General features: G+C 37.7%; 1 long non-coding RNA gene across 1 annotated transcript; it reads right to left on the reverse strand.

Annotated features, from left to right (window-relative positions):
• On the reverse strand, nt 5,267–6,542 carry LOC109235014. Its single transcript, XR_002069292.1, has 3 exons — nt 6,391–6,542; nt 5,791–5,894; nt 5,267–5,705 (listed from the first exon to the last, which is right to left on the reverse strand). It is a non-coding gene; the product is annotated as an uncharacterized LOC109235014 (long non-coding RNA).

The raw sequence follows: 18,885 nt of genomic DNA on the forward strand, positions 1-18,885 counted from the left end.
GTTCCGTATACATGTCTATGTGCATGTTAGTGTGATTCTACTCGCCCAGAATTAGGGCTGGGATCTTTTCTAATCTATTATGATTCCTTAATTCTGAGTATTTTCTCTTCAATGTTCTCATGTATCTATGTGCATCTATGTTATTCCTTTGGTTATTTCTGACTATTTTACATACCCTAAATTAGGGATTTTTTTTATTCTGCAAAATGACTCTTTAATTATTGTGCTAAAATCTCTGTCTGTATGCCTATATGCATCTCTTTGCTTGTTATTATTGCCGATTTTGTATATTTTACCTAAAACTAGGGTTTGAGACTTTTACTCTTTCCTTTCTCGTATGGTATTGATACTTTCCTTATTTCCAGTCAATCTACCATGCTTCTATTATTGCTTGCTTTATTTGCCATTAGACTGACCGTTAATTGATATTTGCCTTATTCTAAGTAGTACTTGCCTGATTACTCATTAATTCATTGAACTCTAACTTCAATTGAATCCCGATTTATTTTTTTTCCTTACTTGTGGATGTTTGATTTATTCCCTTATTTGTTTGCCTAATTGAACACTATTTAAACCTTTTCCCCTCTTCCCTTTAGGACATACTCAAACTCTCATACTCTCACTAAAACTTAGTTCTTCTACTCTAATTCTGTGCTCATTGTTTCTGGTCTTGGCAGGCTGAAAGCCAAGGCCAAGTGATTCTGGAACTTAACTGTTGTAGCATATCTACTTGCTTTCTTGCTTAACTGGTAAGCCCTAATCCCTTGTCGTTTCATTCTCCATGTTTTTTTTATAATTAGTGTTACTTGAACAGCATGTCTTGAACCTTACTTTTAGCATGATTCTACTTTTTATGCTCCTATGGCTTTCTTCTAATCTTATGGTTAATACTGTCAGTATAAGATTAGCTATTTTGAATCCTCTTATAAGATGGCTTGATGTTCAAATTTGTCTGGGCACACTGTTTGTTAATCCTGCACCTGTTTGAACCTTGCATTCTTAGGATACTACAAGCATGTAATTAGTTGATTTGTCCTAATTTATTGCTCATGTGCCCTGTCTGTTAATATGTCATGCGATGATCTGACTGCTTTGCCTAAGTTATTTTTGTGATTAAACACTGGTTGTCTTAAGTGTCAGCATGCTCCCATAGTGTAATTGAGTCTCTCTTCTGAACTAACGTGTTTGAAACTATGTACTCTGCAAACTTTGTTGTTTTCTGAATACAAATCATGTGTTCTAAACCTTGTTTCTTCAAACTGTTTTGAAATCTGCCCCTACTCCCTTTTATATGCTGATATTTAAAACCTCTTATTCTTAGATCCTTTAGTTCTCTCCTTCACCTCCTCAGTGTGAGCAATACTCGGGGTTTATGTGAGACTCTTGTGAACTCTGACACACTGGGGTTTGGTTTCCAATCTCCTCTAAATTGTTTCTTAGTATTCGTTCTTTAGTGTGAGCATTGCCCTGGGCTCTTGAAGCCCTTGGGAACTTTGACACACTAGAGATCTGGGTTCTATGTGCTATGGGTGAATCATTCACCATTGATTAGTGTGTACCTGTGAAAGTGAGTCTTGGAGCTGTTACGGGTCGAAGGCCTAGGCTATCCAGGTGCATTTAGGCCTGCTGCAGGCTTCCTATAGTTATATACTTTGTAATTTATTCATTCGATTATGGTCTGTAATAAGTATTTGTAATAACAATTGGGGCAATAGTGAATTGGGAAAACTAGGCTTAGTTTTAATGAGAATGGGTACAAAACCTGCCTATAGGTGTCTGTTCCTTTCAAATATTTTCTGCTACTGTATGTTAGATATCCTGCCTATAGGTTTATTTGTTCAGTAGATAACATGCCTATAGGTGTTTATTTCATTCAATAAGTTCTGCTACTGTATGTTAGATAACCTGCCTATAGGATTTAATTCGTTCAATATGTTCTGATTCATGTTTTATTAGATATCATGCCTATAGGATCAAAACAAGTAATTTTGAACATTCTTCATGTCTCACACCACGGCACCTAGATACCATGTCAATAGGAAATACACTAATAAAATTCAGACTCGTTCGCTTGGAAATCATGTCTATAGGCTTAATCAATTTTTATGATCGCTTAGCTAATATGCATATCCTTACGAGGCAATCACCAAAGATAGAACTCACGCTCATGGGGATAATAGCTATTTCTGTCAAATGTTAAAACGGGAATTCTGCATGAATGATTTGCCAACTATCACTAGAAAGCATGCCTATAAGAACAAGTAATAATTCTGAGCTTTTCTGTTATCAATTGTCACTTGGATAACTTGCCTGTAGGTTCAAATGCTCTAATCAAAATCAGTAGTCAATTACAGGATCACTCAGAAGTTACTGTCAGCGTGTTTAAAATCCAAAATCACGTAAAAATTATGTCAATAGGATCTAATACCCTTAGTTGATTAAACTCTCAATATGCCAATGTGTTTTGTGTGCGTTCCCTAACTTATGTGCGGAGGCTAAGTTGAGCCTTTATCTACTCTTGCATGAAAAGTCCAATGTGTTTTGTATGTTGCTTAGTTTTCCAATTTTGAGCAACCTAAGCTGAGTCTAGGACCATCCCAAATAGAGGTCCCAATGCCTCCGAGACCATAGGTAAGGGCCGGGTAGTGTACGCATATGGTACAAGTTAGAATTGATTGGAGCGATTTAAGTAAAAACTCAAAGATAGTAATTGGGTAGCAGGAGATGATACTCTGTGCCCGCTGAATAATATGAGTAACACCCCGACTCGAGGAAGTTACGAAGTATTATTTATGTTGCACGGGCTGATCCTTTAGGCTAAAAAATTAGGACCCCCCATCCCTATTAAATAATCCGCTAGCTTCTTTATTAGACTAATTCATAAGTTAAGTTTAGCCGGGACCCACCATTGTGGACCTTGAGGGGTGCCTTACACCTTCCCCTCGAGGTAATTTCGAGCCCTTACCCGATCTCTGGTGATGTAAACTGGTAACATGAGTTATTTGCTCTAGGTGCCCTAATGTCACGACTCCAACCCCGGTCGTGATGGCGCCCAACACACTGCTAGGCAAGCCCGACCAATTTAACAACCTTAACCCTTTTTATGCAGTTCATGATTCAATTAACACAAATAATTACTAAGTCATAATACTGAAACTCTGAAATATAGTTAAAACATGCGGAAAACCCAAGTAGAAATACTACTACTACTACACAGCCCGAAGAATCCGGTGTCACAAGTCTGAGCCTCTAATACACGGGTGTCAACCTACTACATATTACTCTAAAGAAATGCGGAAATAAAGCAAATAGGTTAGATGGGAAGATCAGGACTGCGGACGTCATGCAGCTACCTTGGTGCTCCCAGATATGATGCTCGGCAGAGAAATCCTCACTCAGCCTCAGTGGGTGCACATAGATCTGCACACAAGGTGCAGGGAGTAATGTGAGTACTTCCAACCCCGAGAGTAATAAACATAAATAAGGGTTGAGAGTAAGAAATCCTGGATAGGCACAATGTAAGATATAATTACAGCAGTTTAATCCAGATAATGTCAACTCAATAAACCAATGAAAACAATGATGCTGCAACAGATAAGTAAATGAATGACAATCAATTAAGACATGCAACAAATAGTACGGTACTCTCTAGTACCCGCTGCGGCGTGCAGCCCGCTCCATTTATTTATCGTCGACGGCGCTCACCGGGGGTGTGCAGACTCCGGGAGGGGCCCCTTACGGCCCAAGCGCAATATCAAGCCATCTCGTGGCATCCATTAGGCCTTAAGCCTCATATCAATATCAATATAATACTGCTGCGGCGCGCAACCCGATCCCATACTCAGTCCAGAATCATATAAGCCCCTCGGGCACAATAATATAGAAATATTTGGCCCAAACTTCATTAGAAATATTATTTAAGTTCCAAGTTTTGAGAAAAAGTGGCTTAGTTTGCAAAACAGTACTAAATACTAGGACTGAGTTCAATTGTCTGAAAATATGGTAAGAAACCAGTAAAAACAATCCCTGAAGAATTCAATCAGTTGGCACGAGGCCAAATTATGACAATTAATCCATTTTTATAAGGATCTCACTAAGCTTCAATCAATTAGGTAGTAATTTTATTAAGCGGGATGGACCAAGTCACGATCCCCGACGGTGCTCTACCCCACGCCCGTTATCCGGCGTGCAAGTCACCTCATTATAGCATTACAATGTGCAAATTCGGGGTTTCAAACCCTCAACACAGCATTTACATCTATTACTAACCTCAAGCCGGCCAAAATCCTAGCTCGCTATGCCCTTGCCTCTCAAATCGACCTCCTCGCGCGTCGAATCTGACCAAAACCACAATGAATACGCCACATTATGCTATAGGATCAATACCCAATCGAAAATAATTGGAAAACATCAATAATCCCGAAATTGACAAAACCCGAGCCCCAGGCCCACTTCTCGAAACTCAGAAATTTTTACAGAAAAGTGTTCTTCATCTTCTCCCGATTCCGTACATATAAAGAACACAAAAATCGGAGTTCGTTTGACCCCTCAAAACGACCGCTAAAGGTCTCTCAATCTGAGGCCCCAAAATCCTATTTTTCTATTGTTTTTCATGAATTAAAGGCTGGGATTATGGTCTATAATCACCCATAAACAAGTTTCAATAATGAAATCACTTACCTCTGTGATACCCACTGATTTTCTCTCTCAAAAATCGCCTCAGAAGCTTCTTCCCGTTCAAAAATTGGAAGAAAACTCGATCTGCTCATTATAGGTATACTATACTGTTCACGCGTTTTACTACTCCCAATGGATTCCTTGTGAAATTCTAATGAATTTAGGCTTTTGAATCACTCAATTTGACCTTATAATGAAGGAGATAGGTAGGTTTTAAGATTTGCAAATAGTGCAGGTTTTTAATACGCCGTCAGGGGCAATTTCATCATTAACCTGAAAATCTGGGCAACCTTGGAGAAATCAATTGCAATTTAAGGGTGGTATGACTCGAGTAATACAGATTGAGTTGTGTCTACATTTTTTCGGTTATTATTTTTACAGCGGCTATTCAATGTCATTTTTTCAAATAATTAGAGGTTTAAGCTAAGGGCGGTAAATGAGCGAGCTGGGCTAAGTTTGGACGGGTTAAACGGATTGAATCAATAATTGGAAAACNGGGGACATGACTTAGTACAGTTTACGCCTTGTCTTTCATTTTTTATTTTTTTATTTTGCTTTAACTTTTGGAGCACCCAGAAAGTCCCTGAGGGTATAGATGATTGGCTTTCTATTATAGAGAACCATATTGTTGTCTTTTGTTATACTTCTTGTATTCGGGGATATTCCCAAGACATCAATAAAATATGCTTTCATGAAAACAAAAAACAAAAAATAGAGTGACCTGGAATCAGCACCATCCAGAAAATATAGTTTAAGTTCATGTAATGTTTCACACCATAATCAATTCCAAATTAACCTAACTAACAACTAAGGCACAAAGTCGAGCTCAATTCATAAAAAGTAGCTCATGACGAAGAATCCTTAAAATTGCAAAGTTTGATGCATAGAAAAGAGTTCAATCTTCACATGTTACAGTTAAAGTTAAGCCTCTTACAGCGACTTTGAAGTAACGAGGGTAGATATTCTGAAACATGTGCACGCACGTTTCCTTTATCAATCATCGAATCTGCAGAAACTGTGCGCCATGACTGGAAATGAAGAAAAGCGTTTAGACACAATATTACCACTTCCTTAAATACCGAACAATGTTGCTGTAGTTTTCAGAAATATTACCGCAGCAATTCGCATGATAGATTTTGGGGAAACCCCTGTCCACCTCAGTCTGCCCATTTTGAGCTGGAAGCGACTTCCAAGGCCACAAAAGTAAAATTCCCCAACTGAAATAACATTGGATTCCATCATTACATAAAATTTGGCAATGAATTACTACAGTCGTTTTAATTTTTTATGTGAGGATTTAGCTTTTTCAGCGGGATATGCAAAAACTAGAACACCATTTAACACAAACATTTTCTTCCAATAACTTTCTTAAGCAGAAAAAATAGCATTATTTTTTGGGCAGCTCCGTTGCAAATGCCAATACAATAACATATATGTAAGAAAAAACAAACACTTCAAGTCAATTTGATACATTACCAATTCGAATAAACCAGTAACTTTACAAATTTCACTTTTTCTCACATATTAACATAAGTGTTTTTTTTCTTATAAACTCCACCACTTCCGCCGTATGTAAATCATCGGTTCCACTTGGACATTCATAAGCTTCAGTCTAAGAAAATTTTATAAATTAAACAAATGGGTGAACTTCCTTTCTAAAAACAAACCACAAAGTAAAAACTTTAAAAGATAAAAGAAAGAAATTAGGCTTACTTGGAAGAAACTGGAAAGAATAGGATTAAGGAAAGAATCAGCAACTGAAATTCCAGACCCACTGCCGTTTAATTATTTGTTCAATGTTGAAAGTCTCTCGTTCTCAGTAGGCTTTTTCTTTTTGGTCACGCAAATGCTCTCTAAATTGGTTGTGTCTATTTGTCTAGGGAGCGGCTTTCGTTGGGTTTGAGTTTAATTATACTTTCTTCCCATAAGATTTTTCCTTTACGGATATGACCCCTCGATAGTTTCAAATTATGCAATTCTCTTTTGCTTTCAAAATTCGTCTAAAAAAGTTATTGTACTAGTACTATTTCCTTTTTAAATTTGATTAATTATATAATAAGTGAAAGTTTCTTGACAAATAGTATTTTCAGGAATATCCATTTTTCACATTTTGCTCTTGAAGAAGAACATTGGTGAGCATGTTGCGGCTTAAATAAATTATCTTTATGTAATCATAAATGATTAGATTCGAACGGAATCGATCGCAATCTTGGCTCGAAGAATGGTTAAATGTAGGAATTCTACTAGCATTTTAATGTTTCAATGTTTTTTCTTTTCTCATTCATCTTTTGTTTCTCCTACATTCTGTCATAGCATTTCTTTCAAAGTTTATTCATTTTGAGAATTTCTTGCGAAGGTTGTTTGTTTCGTCTAATTATTTCTAGTCTAAGCTTTCAGTTGCGGTAAGTTTTTTCTCCAATTAATTCTTTATATTATACTTATTTGTGGGTAAATTCTAGCTAGATTCTTACATGTGTATCAGATTTATATCTGATATTTATATATATGACTAGAAATAGATACTCCCATGTCGTTTTCTCAGTATTGTCTTTTGATACAAACTAATTACTGCAGCATTAATTCGTCTTCACGAAATTTTGAAGCATCAAATTTTTTTTATGGGCCATTGGTATGTGTTAAATTCTGATATTTAAGTGATACCTCAAGCCTAGGCTTTTTTCAACAAGATGAAAAGTCATATTGCTTGAGGTATTCTTTGTTCTTCGGTAAGAAATGCATCTTACCAGGAACTCTGGTGTAGACTCGGAAAGAGAGAGAAAGTTTGACCTCTCTCTAACTTTACTTTCCTTTACTTTTCTTCAAACGGCTATAAGTCACCGATAATGGCTAATTAAGCTAGTGTATGTGCACGTGAATCTCTAAATTAAAATTATCAGGGCCCCTTCCTGCCCCCCCCCCCCCCAGATCTAGTCAATAATGAGATACAAACCACACAAATTCAAAAGCCCCTCAAATTAGTATGGGAGCAAAAGAAATTGACATAGCTACCAACTTTAACCAACAATCTTCATATGATGAGGTGCTGGGAAGTGCAACAATAAATTCATACAAGAAAAAAGTTCAGCTTCCTCCTAGACTACATAAAGGCAAAGCTCTTGAGGTCTTCATTAAGGAGGAGGACAACATGCTCGCATTCACTTGCTGATAGACTATATAATCAGTAAATTTCTTAATGCAAAGGGAGTGAATTCATCAAAGTTATTACTCAGCAAGGCAATGTAAAAATACTAGTAAAAGATCTCAAACATGTTTTTCATTAACTAAGAGGATTAAAATACCATCTATTCCAAATTATTCACTTTGAAGGGGAGAACAATACGAAAATCATGAAATGGACTGGAAATTCAAACCTAATACCGAGACCTTTAATATTTCTTAGATCAACCTACCTGATTTACCCTAAGACAGTTATGAATGGAATGCTTTATGTAGGATTGTTGGTCCCAAGGCAACCACCATCTTAATAGAGAGTCCGGAACTAAAGTATTATTTTTTTGGACTCAAAACACAAAAATAGGTGAAAAACCCAACTAATCACTAATTTATGTATAACGCATGGGTTGTATGCGCTATACTTAACGGCACGTTTGTCCTTTAAGGTATAGCGCATGCCATACATGTGTTATATTTGAATTCTAAATGGCATTCAAAATATAAGTATAGCGCATATACGAGATGCGCTATACCTGAAGTTGAAAAGACAGGTAGGTATAGCACATCCCATATATGCGCTATACTTATATAAAAATGGCCCAGCCATCTTCCTCGAAAAAATACTTTTAAACGGTCCCCCTCCCCCCGCCCCGCCCCGGCCCCCGCCCCCCATTTTTAAGCAAAAATCTCCATTGAAGCCCACCAGTCCCCCAAAAATTACATCCCCTCCGTATTTTAGCGAGCTAACACCGGATCCAAGGTGTTGTCGTGTAGTGGATCTCTTCTATTGCTCGTTTCAGTGATCAAATCATCAATTTTTTACAATTCATAAAACTTTAAATCAATGTATTTCGACTGATTTTTTAGTAAAATTGTCACGACCCAAATCTCCTTCCGTAAGATGTCGTGACGGCACCTAGTCTCTAAGACTAGGTAAGCCTAACAGCTGCAGAATAACTAAAATAACAGCAGAATTAACAACTAAACCTCAACATCAACAAATATATATATAGATAAAGCCGGAAAATTGCCGCTCGGCATGTACAAGTAAAACCAACAACTCCGAGTATAAACAACTCCCAAAGACCCGGTAGTCACAAGCTCTAAGGCATTGATCTAACTGTCTCTATGCATCAGCACTAGGGAAAAATAAAGAAGAACAACATAAAAGGATAGAGGGAGACTCCGAGGTCTGCGGACGCTGGCAGATATACCTTGAAGTCTCCATAGCAGCAGCACGTACTCTAAACTAATAGCAGGGCTGGTAGGAGGTACCTGGGTCTGCACACAAAATATATTTAGATTAGTAGCATGAGTACACAAAATGGTACCCAGTAAGTGCCAAGCCTAACCTCGGTAGAGTAGTGACGAGGTCAAGTCAGGACCCTACTGGAATATAATAATTAAGGCAGAAGATATATCAATATAATAAAAAGATGGAGAATTTAAAAATAAGAAGTTACAGAGAGATAACAACACAGCACATAGAGATAACAACAAGGGCGTTCCCGAGGTACTGCCTCGCGGTCCCAAAAGTAAATACTCAACAGGGGATCTCCCGAGGTACCGCTTCGTAGTCCCAAAAGTAATTATGCAACGGAAAAACTCCCAAGGTACCGCCTCGTAGTCCCAAAAGTAAATATGCAACGGGAAAACTCCCGAGGTACCGCCTCATAGTCCCAAAAGTAAATATGCAACAGGGGATCTCCAGAGCTACCGGCTCATAGTCCCAAAAGTAAATACACAACTCATAACTTAAGGAACAATGAATTTACAACAAGAAATCCTACAGTTAAAGATTGAACAAAAATCAAGGAAAAAAAGGTAATCCAGTTAAGCATGTTACACATATCGTAGCAAGAACCGGGTTTTTCAACATTTAGCCCGTGTACGCACTCGTCACCTCGCGTACACGGCGCTCACATATCACAAATTGTTAAAACAATACCAAATCCTAAGGGGATTTTCCCTATACAAGGTTAGGCAAGCCACTTACCTCAAGCCAAGCTCAATCAGTCAATAAGAATGCCTTTTCCTTGACTTTCCGACTCCTAATGGCCCAATTCTAGCCAAAAGCAATTACATACCATAAATATAACTATAAGAAACTAATTTAATTATAAAATCAAGAATTTAACAAGAATTTAGAAATTCACCCCAAAAAGTCGACCCGAGCTCATGTCTCTGAACCGGGTAAAAGTCACAAACTATGAACACCCATTCAACCACGACTTCACCCATACCAAAATTACTCAAATTCGATACCAAAATCTCAATCAAAATCCCAAAATTCGGTTTACGAACTTTTCAACTTTTTTCCCAAATTTCTCAACTCAAATCCTTAATTAAATGATGAAATTAACGATGGGTTAGTGGATATTAATCAAAAAAAAGCCAAGAATCCTTACCTAACTGTTTCCTTTGAAAATCCCTCAAATTTTCGCCTAAATCCGAGCTCTCAAGGTCCCAAAATGAAAATGGGAGAAAACCCTCGATTTGAAATTTTAAGTTCTGCCCAGGTATTTCTTCTTCGCGAATGCGGAAACTTCCTCGCGTTTCGCGAAGCACAAAGAATGCTTCTCCCCAAAAACCTTCTACGCAAACGTGAGGGCCCACTTGCGAACGCGGTGAACACTGTTGATACCCAATTTTTCCCTCATATTTTAAATATATATACATATACTTTCAAATTAGTGCATATGCATCATCATTTGATTTATAAGCATACATAAATATTTTTCATAATTTTTTATAATTTTTAAAGGCTTTAAACCAATTTATTCTTACACTTTTATTATATATAAATATCCAATAGTTATCCTTCAAATTATTTTTATGATGATTTAATCATATAAAATTTATAATTTATACCTACATAATGTTTAAATATTTTTTAGTGCATTTTTATAATTACATTTGTATTTTTAAGGCTAAATTGCACATCTTTGCAATAATAGCCCATATTAATGTACGTGTCACGATCCAAACCGATGGGCCGCAGCGGGCACCCGGTACCTTACTCAACATAGTACCTACCTAACGTATCTTTCATTTCATACTATCATAGTTAAATGAGCCAGAGAGGCTGTCATGAGATAAGTACAATAAAATATAGAGAAATACTCGACATTCGACGATCCAACATGTAATTCAAACTTATACATATGACGTACGGGCCTATAAGGCCAAAATAACCACTTGTATACTGAACAGAGGCCGACAAGGCCACACAAACTTTTACGTACATGATATTTGTCTACAAGCCTCTAAGAATACACATCTAAATCATACTAACCAAACAAGCAACTCCGAAGCAAATGGAGCGCACCAACATCTTCTGCTGAGCTGATAGCCTACTTGGAGGGCTCTCGACCTGTCGATCGGGACCTGCAGGCATGAAACGCGGTGTCCCCGGGCAAAAGGGACGTTAGTACAAATAATGTACCGAGTATGTAAGGAATGCAAATCGGTAAATAATAGACATGAAAGAGACATAGAGTAAAAGACTCGACATGTACGTTTACAATGCTCTGTAAATCATTTTACTTTTACAACGCCATGCATATGCATATAAATATTATACCATGCATGGGTATATCTGTTCATAACACCATCAAGCCTCTGAGGGTATCCCACCATATCATCTCGGCCACTGTGGGCAAATCATCAACATATACCAGCTGATTAGGTGGTGGTGCGTATATAACGCCGTAACATTTTCCCATATCCCATATACATATAATATACATATATATGCGTATGTAACGCCATCTGGTTATGGGTCAATGTACAAGTATGCAATGCATGAGAAGTACGTCAATAAAATCTCTTGGAGTGTCATAAGACCATTATGCCTTTGAATAATATCATGAAGTAAACTTTTTTAACTTACGTATTTTTCTGAGACCCATGAACAGACTATAGAATAATATGACACGTGGAGAATCAAGAACATAAGCATCTCTAGAATTTCTATGAATAGAGTCATTCATGGAAGTTGTGCATTTGCACGTTTCGTTTGCATCGTATGGATCATGCCAAAAGAAATAAGGGATAGCCTTAACATACCTGAGTCGATTCTCTTGAAAATCCCTCTAACACACGTTAATTGCGACAACACGTAACGACAAGATCGGAGTAGGAAAAATTTCGTACGATATTCTTGAGAAAGATTGCACTGGACTCCGTTATAATTGCAAAATCCCACTTTGACTTGAATTGTTGGATTTTGGTTGAAAGACATTTTGTTGAAAGCTTGAAGAACGACTAACGTTCTGATTTGTAGTGACTTTTACATGTCAATTCATGGCTAACCATTCTAATTGTAAGAATGGATAGTCTTCAGATTGTAGTGGTTATTTAAAAGATATATGTAATGAAGGGAATGTGTAGCTAACACATTAAATCCTTATGCCACCTAATCAAAGAATGACTCTTAGTCATTTCTTTATAAGGTGGCTAAGTGCCACGTTTTGGGGGTGGGGGGATTTTGATCTTTATCCAACAATTAATTAATTTACTTAGGTAATATCCCGCTACCCGATAATTAACCAATTACCCGTATTATTAAGAATTGTCTCAAATTACTTAAAATTATACTTATTTTTAATACACTTTATACATCTTACTATCATAGTCATATGGTACCTTGTATGGTACTAGTCCATAATTATCGGGTATTCACGCTCGGCCTGAATTGTACCCCCAATATGCCAAACTTGGACGAAAATTCATTTTCTTTGACTTGCTTCCCCTCTCACCTTCACGAATTTTCTCATCACTTGTTTGAAATAGTATAATCCTTATAATCTCCAAATAATCTTTTCCTTAGACTGATGTTAATTACCTTACGATAAATTCAACGTACAATACTACAGGGTGCAACATCGTCGTAATTTAATACTGCAAAGCGTAACATCATCGTAATGTAGTACTGCAAGGCATAACATCATCGTAATATAACACTTTGGGACGTAATATCGATGTAATATTGCAGGGAGTAACATCATTCCCCCCTTTGGAACATTTGTCCTCGAATGTTGACTGATGCTCTTATCATTTTCATAACTTATAGCTCTTGTGAATACCTCAATACTTTCCTTGCCATTTAAGAAGTTGTTTTGTGAATAAATCCAAAGTCCAGGGCATCCCCCCTTTTAGGCCTCTTTCCCATTCCATGACTTGTGATCGAATTCCTTTCAATCTGTAACTGTTGTTACCTTCTATCATGCAGCCTCTATGATACTGACCTTGTAAGTGTGCCTATGCAACTTTTCTCTCCTTTTTCCTCCAGTTTTTAGCCGACTCTAGACCTTACTTTGTAAACATATACAAGGTTTAACAGGATGCCTCTCTGGGCATCTATAGGTGTACTGATGTTCTTCGCTCGTTACTTTGTAGAACTTGCGAATATGGCTATATCATGTTTCATAGACCCGATTTTCCATCCGTATGACTTTACTGCATCTAAGTAGGTCATACTATACCATAACTCTTACCTCAATTTATCGAAACTGAGGTCTGTAACCAACTCCAGGTTACTCTCGTTGCTTATCCTTAAGACTGGTGGTCTAGTCTCATCTCATACTGTTGAACTTTTATCCATCTATTGGTGATTCATCTTAATGTTGATTCATCATCTACCACTGATAACTTGATCTTTTATGTAACACCGTTGCTAGGGCTCGTGTCTCATCGGGGACATCTGGTGATCCACCTAGGGGTGATATTATACTTTCATAACCGTATCTCACAGCATCCCAATGTGATTCACCTTGCGTGGGTATTTTAGTCCCTTACAATTCATGAAATCCTCTTCAAGTCATTACTCAATCGAAGGCCCGTACTTCATTCTTTATCTATCACAATTACGCCCTTATTCCAATACCAGGGCAACATTCCATCTCTTGTAAGCGCTACTAGTCTTAGACTCCTTTGAGTTCATCCTGGCTATAGTGAGCCTTCTATAACTTAGAGAATTCATCAGCTCTCTTATTTTCATGAGCTTAATCCCAAGGACTTATCAATTCTTGTCACCTTTTCACTTACCTTTTCTTATTTGTTACTCCTGTCTTCCTAAAATCTTGTCGCTCTACCATACTTTAGCTTGCGACCTACACATATATATTCATACTTGTTCGCAACCTTCCTTCAACTTTCTTGCACCATAGATTTCCATATGTTGTTCTGGAACATCAAGCGAGACATCACATCGTCTCTAAATCTCCTTTATTCTCTTAAATAGACCTCTCAGTACCTAGAAACCATAGGCTGGAAGATATGCTACTGATGACGCTCCTATCATTCCTGGATACTGAATCCCAGCGCTTCTAGTCTTTTATCCATAGTATGGACTATTCACAACCTTCTGCATTTGAGTATCTCGTACCGTGTTCACCTTTACTTTACTTATCTTATAATCTTGTATCATGTCTTCTATCTCTCTCATGACCTCCCTTTCACATAGGTATAATTCACATCCACAACTTGGAGCTGTATTATAATACTTACACCACTGGTGCATACAGGACCTGGTGGTAGCTCCATACTGACTTTTTATGAGGTCGGTACTCTTCTAACTGGCTTTCTCGTAGAGCCATTATAGAATATAGTTGTTGTGCTATCTCTCTTGCACCTCTAATATCAAGAGTGATTCTGCTATGTTCTCAATCATGATTCCTAAAACTTCTAGGTCTAATAATCTACTTCGTTGATGCAACTCTTTAGTTTCCTCCTTCTTCTGATCGGCCTTTATGTCGGCTTAAGTTATCTTCCATCTGCGGCTCATGAAGTTATTACGTTAGCCCTTCCTGGATGCTATAGAATATCCATGATACAATCTTCTAACAATTTATTCCTTTGTCTATGACCTGGGCTCAATTCTTTCTTTTAACTTATACTGGAATCTTCTACGGCTGTATAATTGTCAACATATATGCTGCATGGATAATACTCCAAACTCTTAAGTGCGTTCATATCGTAACCAACTCCGGATCATTGATCGAATAATTTCTTTTTGTCCATCTTAGCTTTCTTTCAACGTATGCTATTACTTTTCCTGGTCTTTCTGCCCCCTTGTTACGTCCATACTTAGCTTATCTTAGTGCCCATACATTCCAGAGTTTTCGTGCAACTCATATGATCTCAAATATTACTTTTAATTTTACTTCCCGTTCATTAGCCACGGTAGGTGCCACATTCCTTTAGAGTGCTTACAACGCTGTTGTGAGACTGTTGTTACACGACCATTTCCTCTTTAGGTCATTGTGCTTAGGTTGAAGCCTTCTTCCTTATTTTCTCAGATAGTCTTTCATTGTAGTACTTAGGGAGGACCCTCTGACTCTTGTAAAGCTGCGAACTTGTTACGTCGTATACTCGACGGTCCTTTTAATTTCCTTCCTTGCCTATAACTATTCATAGTTGCTTACCTCCACGCTCTTGTGCTTGTAGGGTTACTTCTGAACTAATATTTTGGTTGTCTTCACAGTGGCACTCTCTTTTATTTCCATAACACTCATACAGTACCTTTTTAACTTCCCAACTCCTATATGGATATATCTCGAGTATTATAATGACATTACTGCGAACCTGAATTCTCCATGTTGGGGTTCCCTATATTTATCTTCCATGATTCGCTGATTTATCTGTAACCTCTTGTCTAGTCATGACTAGGCTCTTCCTGAATCAACTACTATCTACCCGTTGGCCCATTCTCATCCCATATTCTGCGTAATCTTTCTTGGTTTATTTCCTTTGTCTTAACTTACCTCATGTACTGGCTCCTTATCTATCAATGACATCCCGGGCAGGAACCCTTACTTTCTTTTCTTGACGTCGTGCTTACATAGTGTTCTGGAATCATAGCATATCAGTAGGATTTGAGTAAGCGCAATCTCATCCCTTTCTTATTTTTATCGCACTCTTCTTTTACCATTCCATAGTTACTAGAACAACTTAATTCTGTCTTAATGTCACATCACTCCATATTCTCCCCTTTAGGGGAGTACTAAGATTTAGTGCTATGATGATCTACATATAGATTTTTTACCTTTTCATCTTTGGCGTCTGTTCACATCATCGATGACCCTTACTCGCCTTGCAATAATCCTTCTGTACCAAGGATAGCAAAATTCCTTACTAGCGAGGGTGACACTTAGTATAACTGGCACATATAATCCCTTAAGCTTAACTTTGCTCACATTGCTTGCTTTAGGGAAGCGTCTTCCTGAATGACCTTTCTCAGAATTTCTTATGAATCTTCTTCGGTTGTCCATTCTGTTATGGCCGGAACATAATCTAAAATTCTCATAATGCCGACCATTACCAAATCACTCAGTCCTTAATTCATGTTTTGTTTACCTTGTTCACCAGTCCATACTGATTTCTATTACTCTGGGGTCTAACTTTTCCTTCTAGTAGTCGCGTTAGAGTCACGAGCTTATTTCTTGAAATGAGGATATGACTTTATGGCCTAATTTCTTTTGTTGTCTCAAGGCCTGTCACCTCTCGTCTTTTTCTTCATTTGACTATAGATTCTGTAACACTCTACCATTGTCACTCATGTATCACATCTCACTCATAATTCTTCCTTAGTCGCGTTAGAGTTACGAGCTTATTTCTTGAAATGAGGATATGACTTTATGGCCTAATTTCTTTTGTTGTCTCAAGGCCTGTCACCTCTCGTCTTTTTCTTCATTTGACTATAGATTCTGTAACACTCTACCGTTGTCACTCATGTATAACATCTCACTCATAATTCTTCCTTATCTCTCTTCTCATTACTCTGCTAATATTTCTACATATCCCTTTCTTGTGAAAATTTCAACAAGACATTCTTTCGCTTTTAGCTCTCCTTGCTTCATTCATCGGCTCTTCGGGTTGCTTAACGTCCTTGCTCTACTAGGGACGAGAGTCACACTAAGGTAATATTTATCCCTTCCAGGCTTGCAGTGCCTATCTTCGGAATTTATTTGTTTTGATCATTCTAGTATTCACATCTAATTGTAATATTCTAGAGTGCATCACCTAGGTTTCTTACAAGGAGATCTATTAGCATATTTGCACTATCCTTCAGAAATATTAACTGACGCAAACAATTCATTAACCATTTTGGGTTACTCTAACCCCAGTTGGATCCTGATATCCCGTCCTTCTCTTACACTACTTCTGTTAACTTCCATAAGACATAAATGAGATGGGTGTGGCCATTTGTACGTGCCTCTGTTATTATTGAAGGTAACTTAAAAGGCTTATAATCTTCTGCCTGAATTTGTAAATACTGATAATCTTTATTAACTCGGTACCTCGTACCCTTCTCATCTTGCTCCGTTTACTTGTTGAAGCTTGTATCTACCTTCTGAATCTCTCATTACCTTTTTCCATAGGGTGGATAGATATTCTTGCCTCAACACTCCTTATCGAGAGGCTTACACGTCTTAATACACACATGATCTATTGAAGACCTTACATCGACTTATCATAAGTATGATGCAAAATCGAGTTCCTCTGCCTAAGCTACATGCAATCTCGTACCAATCGTCTTTCTATATGTAGGCATCATCGTATTATGAATAAGATAGAGTTTAGGAAATTGAGTTCTTACAACTGAGCTCTACCACACGATCTAGAGTAAGAAGAAAGAGTGACAGTCCTAAATGCCCTGTAGCCTCCTGCTTATAAGTGTGGTGCACGACACACCCATAAACAAGACTCTACTAGACACGGCTTGTAGACTCCCTAGGACAGAATTGATCTGATACCACTTTTGTCACGACCCAAACCGATGGGCCGCAACGGGAACCCGGTACCTTACTCAACCGAGTACTTACCTAACGTATCTTTCATTTCATACTATCATAGGTAAATGAGCCAAAGAGGCTGTCATGAGATAAGTACAATAAAATATGGAGAAATACTTGACATTGGACTATCCAACATGTAATCCAAACTTATACATATGACGTACGGGCCTATGGCCAAAATAACCACTCGTATACTGAACATAGGCCGACAAGGCCATACAAATTTACGTATATGATATATGTCTACAAGCCTCTAAGAATACATATCTAAATCATACTAACCAAACAAGCAACTCCGAAGCAAATGGAGCGCACCAACATCTTCCGCTGAGCTGATAGCCTACTTGGAGGGCTCTCGACCTGTTTATCGGCACCTGCAGGCATGAAACGCAGTGTCCCAGGCAAAAGGGACGTCAGTACAAATAATGTACCGAGTATGTAAGGAATGGAAATCAGTAAATAATAGACATGAGAGAGACATGGAGTAAAAGACTCGACATATACGTTTGCAATGCTCTGTAAATCATTTCATTTTTATAATGTCTTGCATATGCGTATATATGTCATACCATGCATGGGTATATGTGTTCATAACATCATCAAGCCTCTGAGGGCATCCCATCATATCATCTCGGCCACTGTGGGCAAATCATCAACGTATACCAGCTGATCAGGTGGTAGTGCGTATACAACGCCGTAACCTTTTCACATATCCAATATACATATAATATACATATATACGCGTATATAACGTCATCTGGTTATGGGTCAATGTACATGTATGCAATGCATGAGAAGTACGTCAATAAAATCTCTTGGAGTGTCATAAGACCATTATGCCTTTGAATAATATCATGAAGTAAACTTTTTTAACTTACATATTTTTCTGAGACCCATGAACAAACGATAGAATAATATGACACATGGAGAATCAAGAACATAAGCATCTCTAGCATTTCTATGAATAGAGCCATTTATGAAAGTTGTGCATTTGAACGTTTCGTTTGCATCGTATGGATCATGCCAAAAGAAAGAAAGGATAGCCTTAACATACCTGAGTCGATTCTCTTGACAATCCCTCTAACACACGTCAATTGCGACAACACGTAATGGCAAGATCGGAGTAAGAAAAAATTCGTATGATATTCTTGAGAAAGATTGCACTGTACTCCGTTATAATTGCAAAATCCCACTTTGACTTGAATTGTTGGACTTTTGTTGAAAGACATTTTGT

Source organism: Nicotiana attenuata, chromosome 11 (assembly GCF_001879085.1).
Source record: "Nicotiana attenuata strain UT chromosome 11, NIATTr2, whole genome shotgun sequence".
NCBI classification, from domain to species: Eukaryota; Viridiplantae; Streptophyta; class Magnoliopsida; order Solanales; family Solanaceae; genus Nicotiana; species Nicotiana attenuata.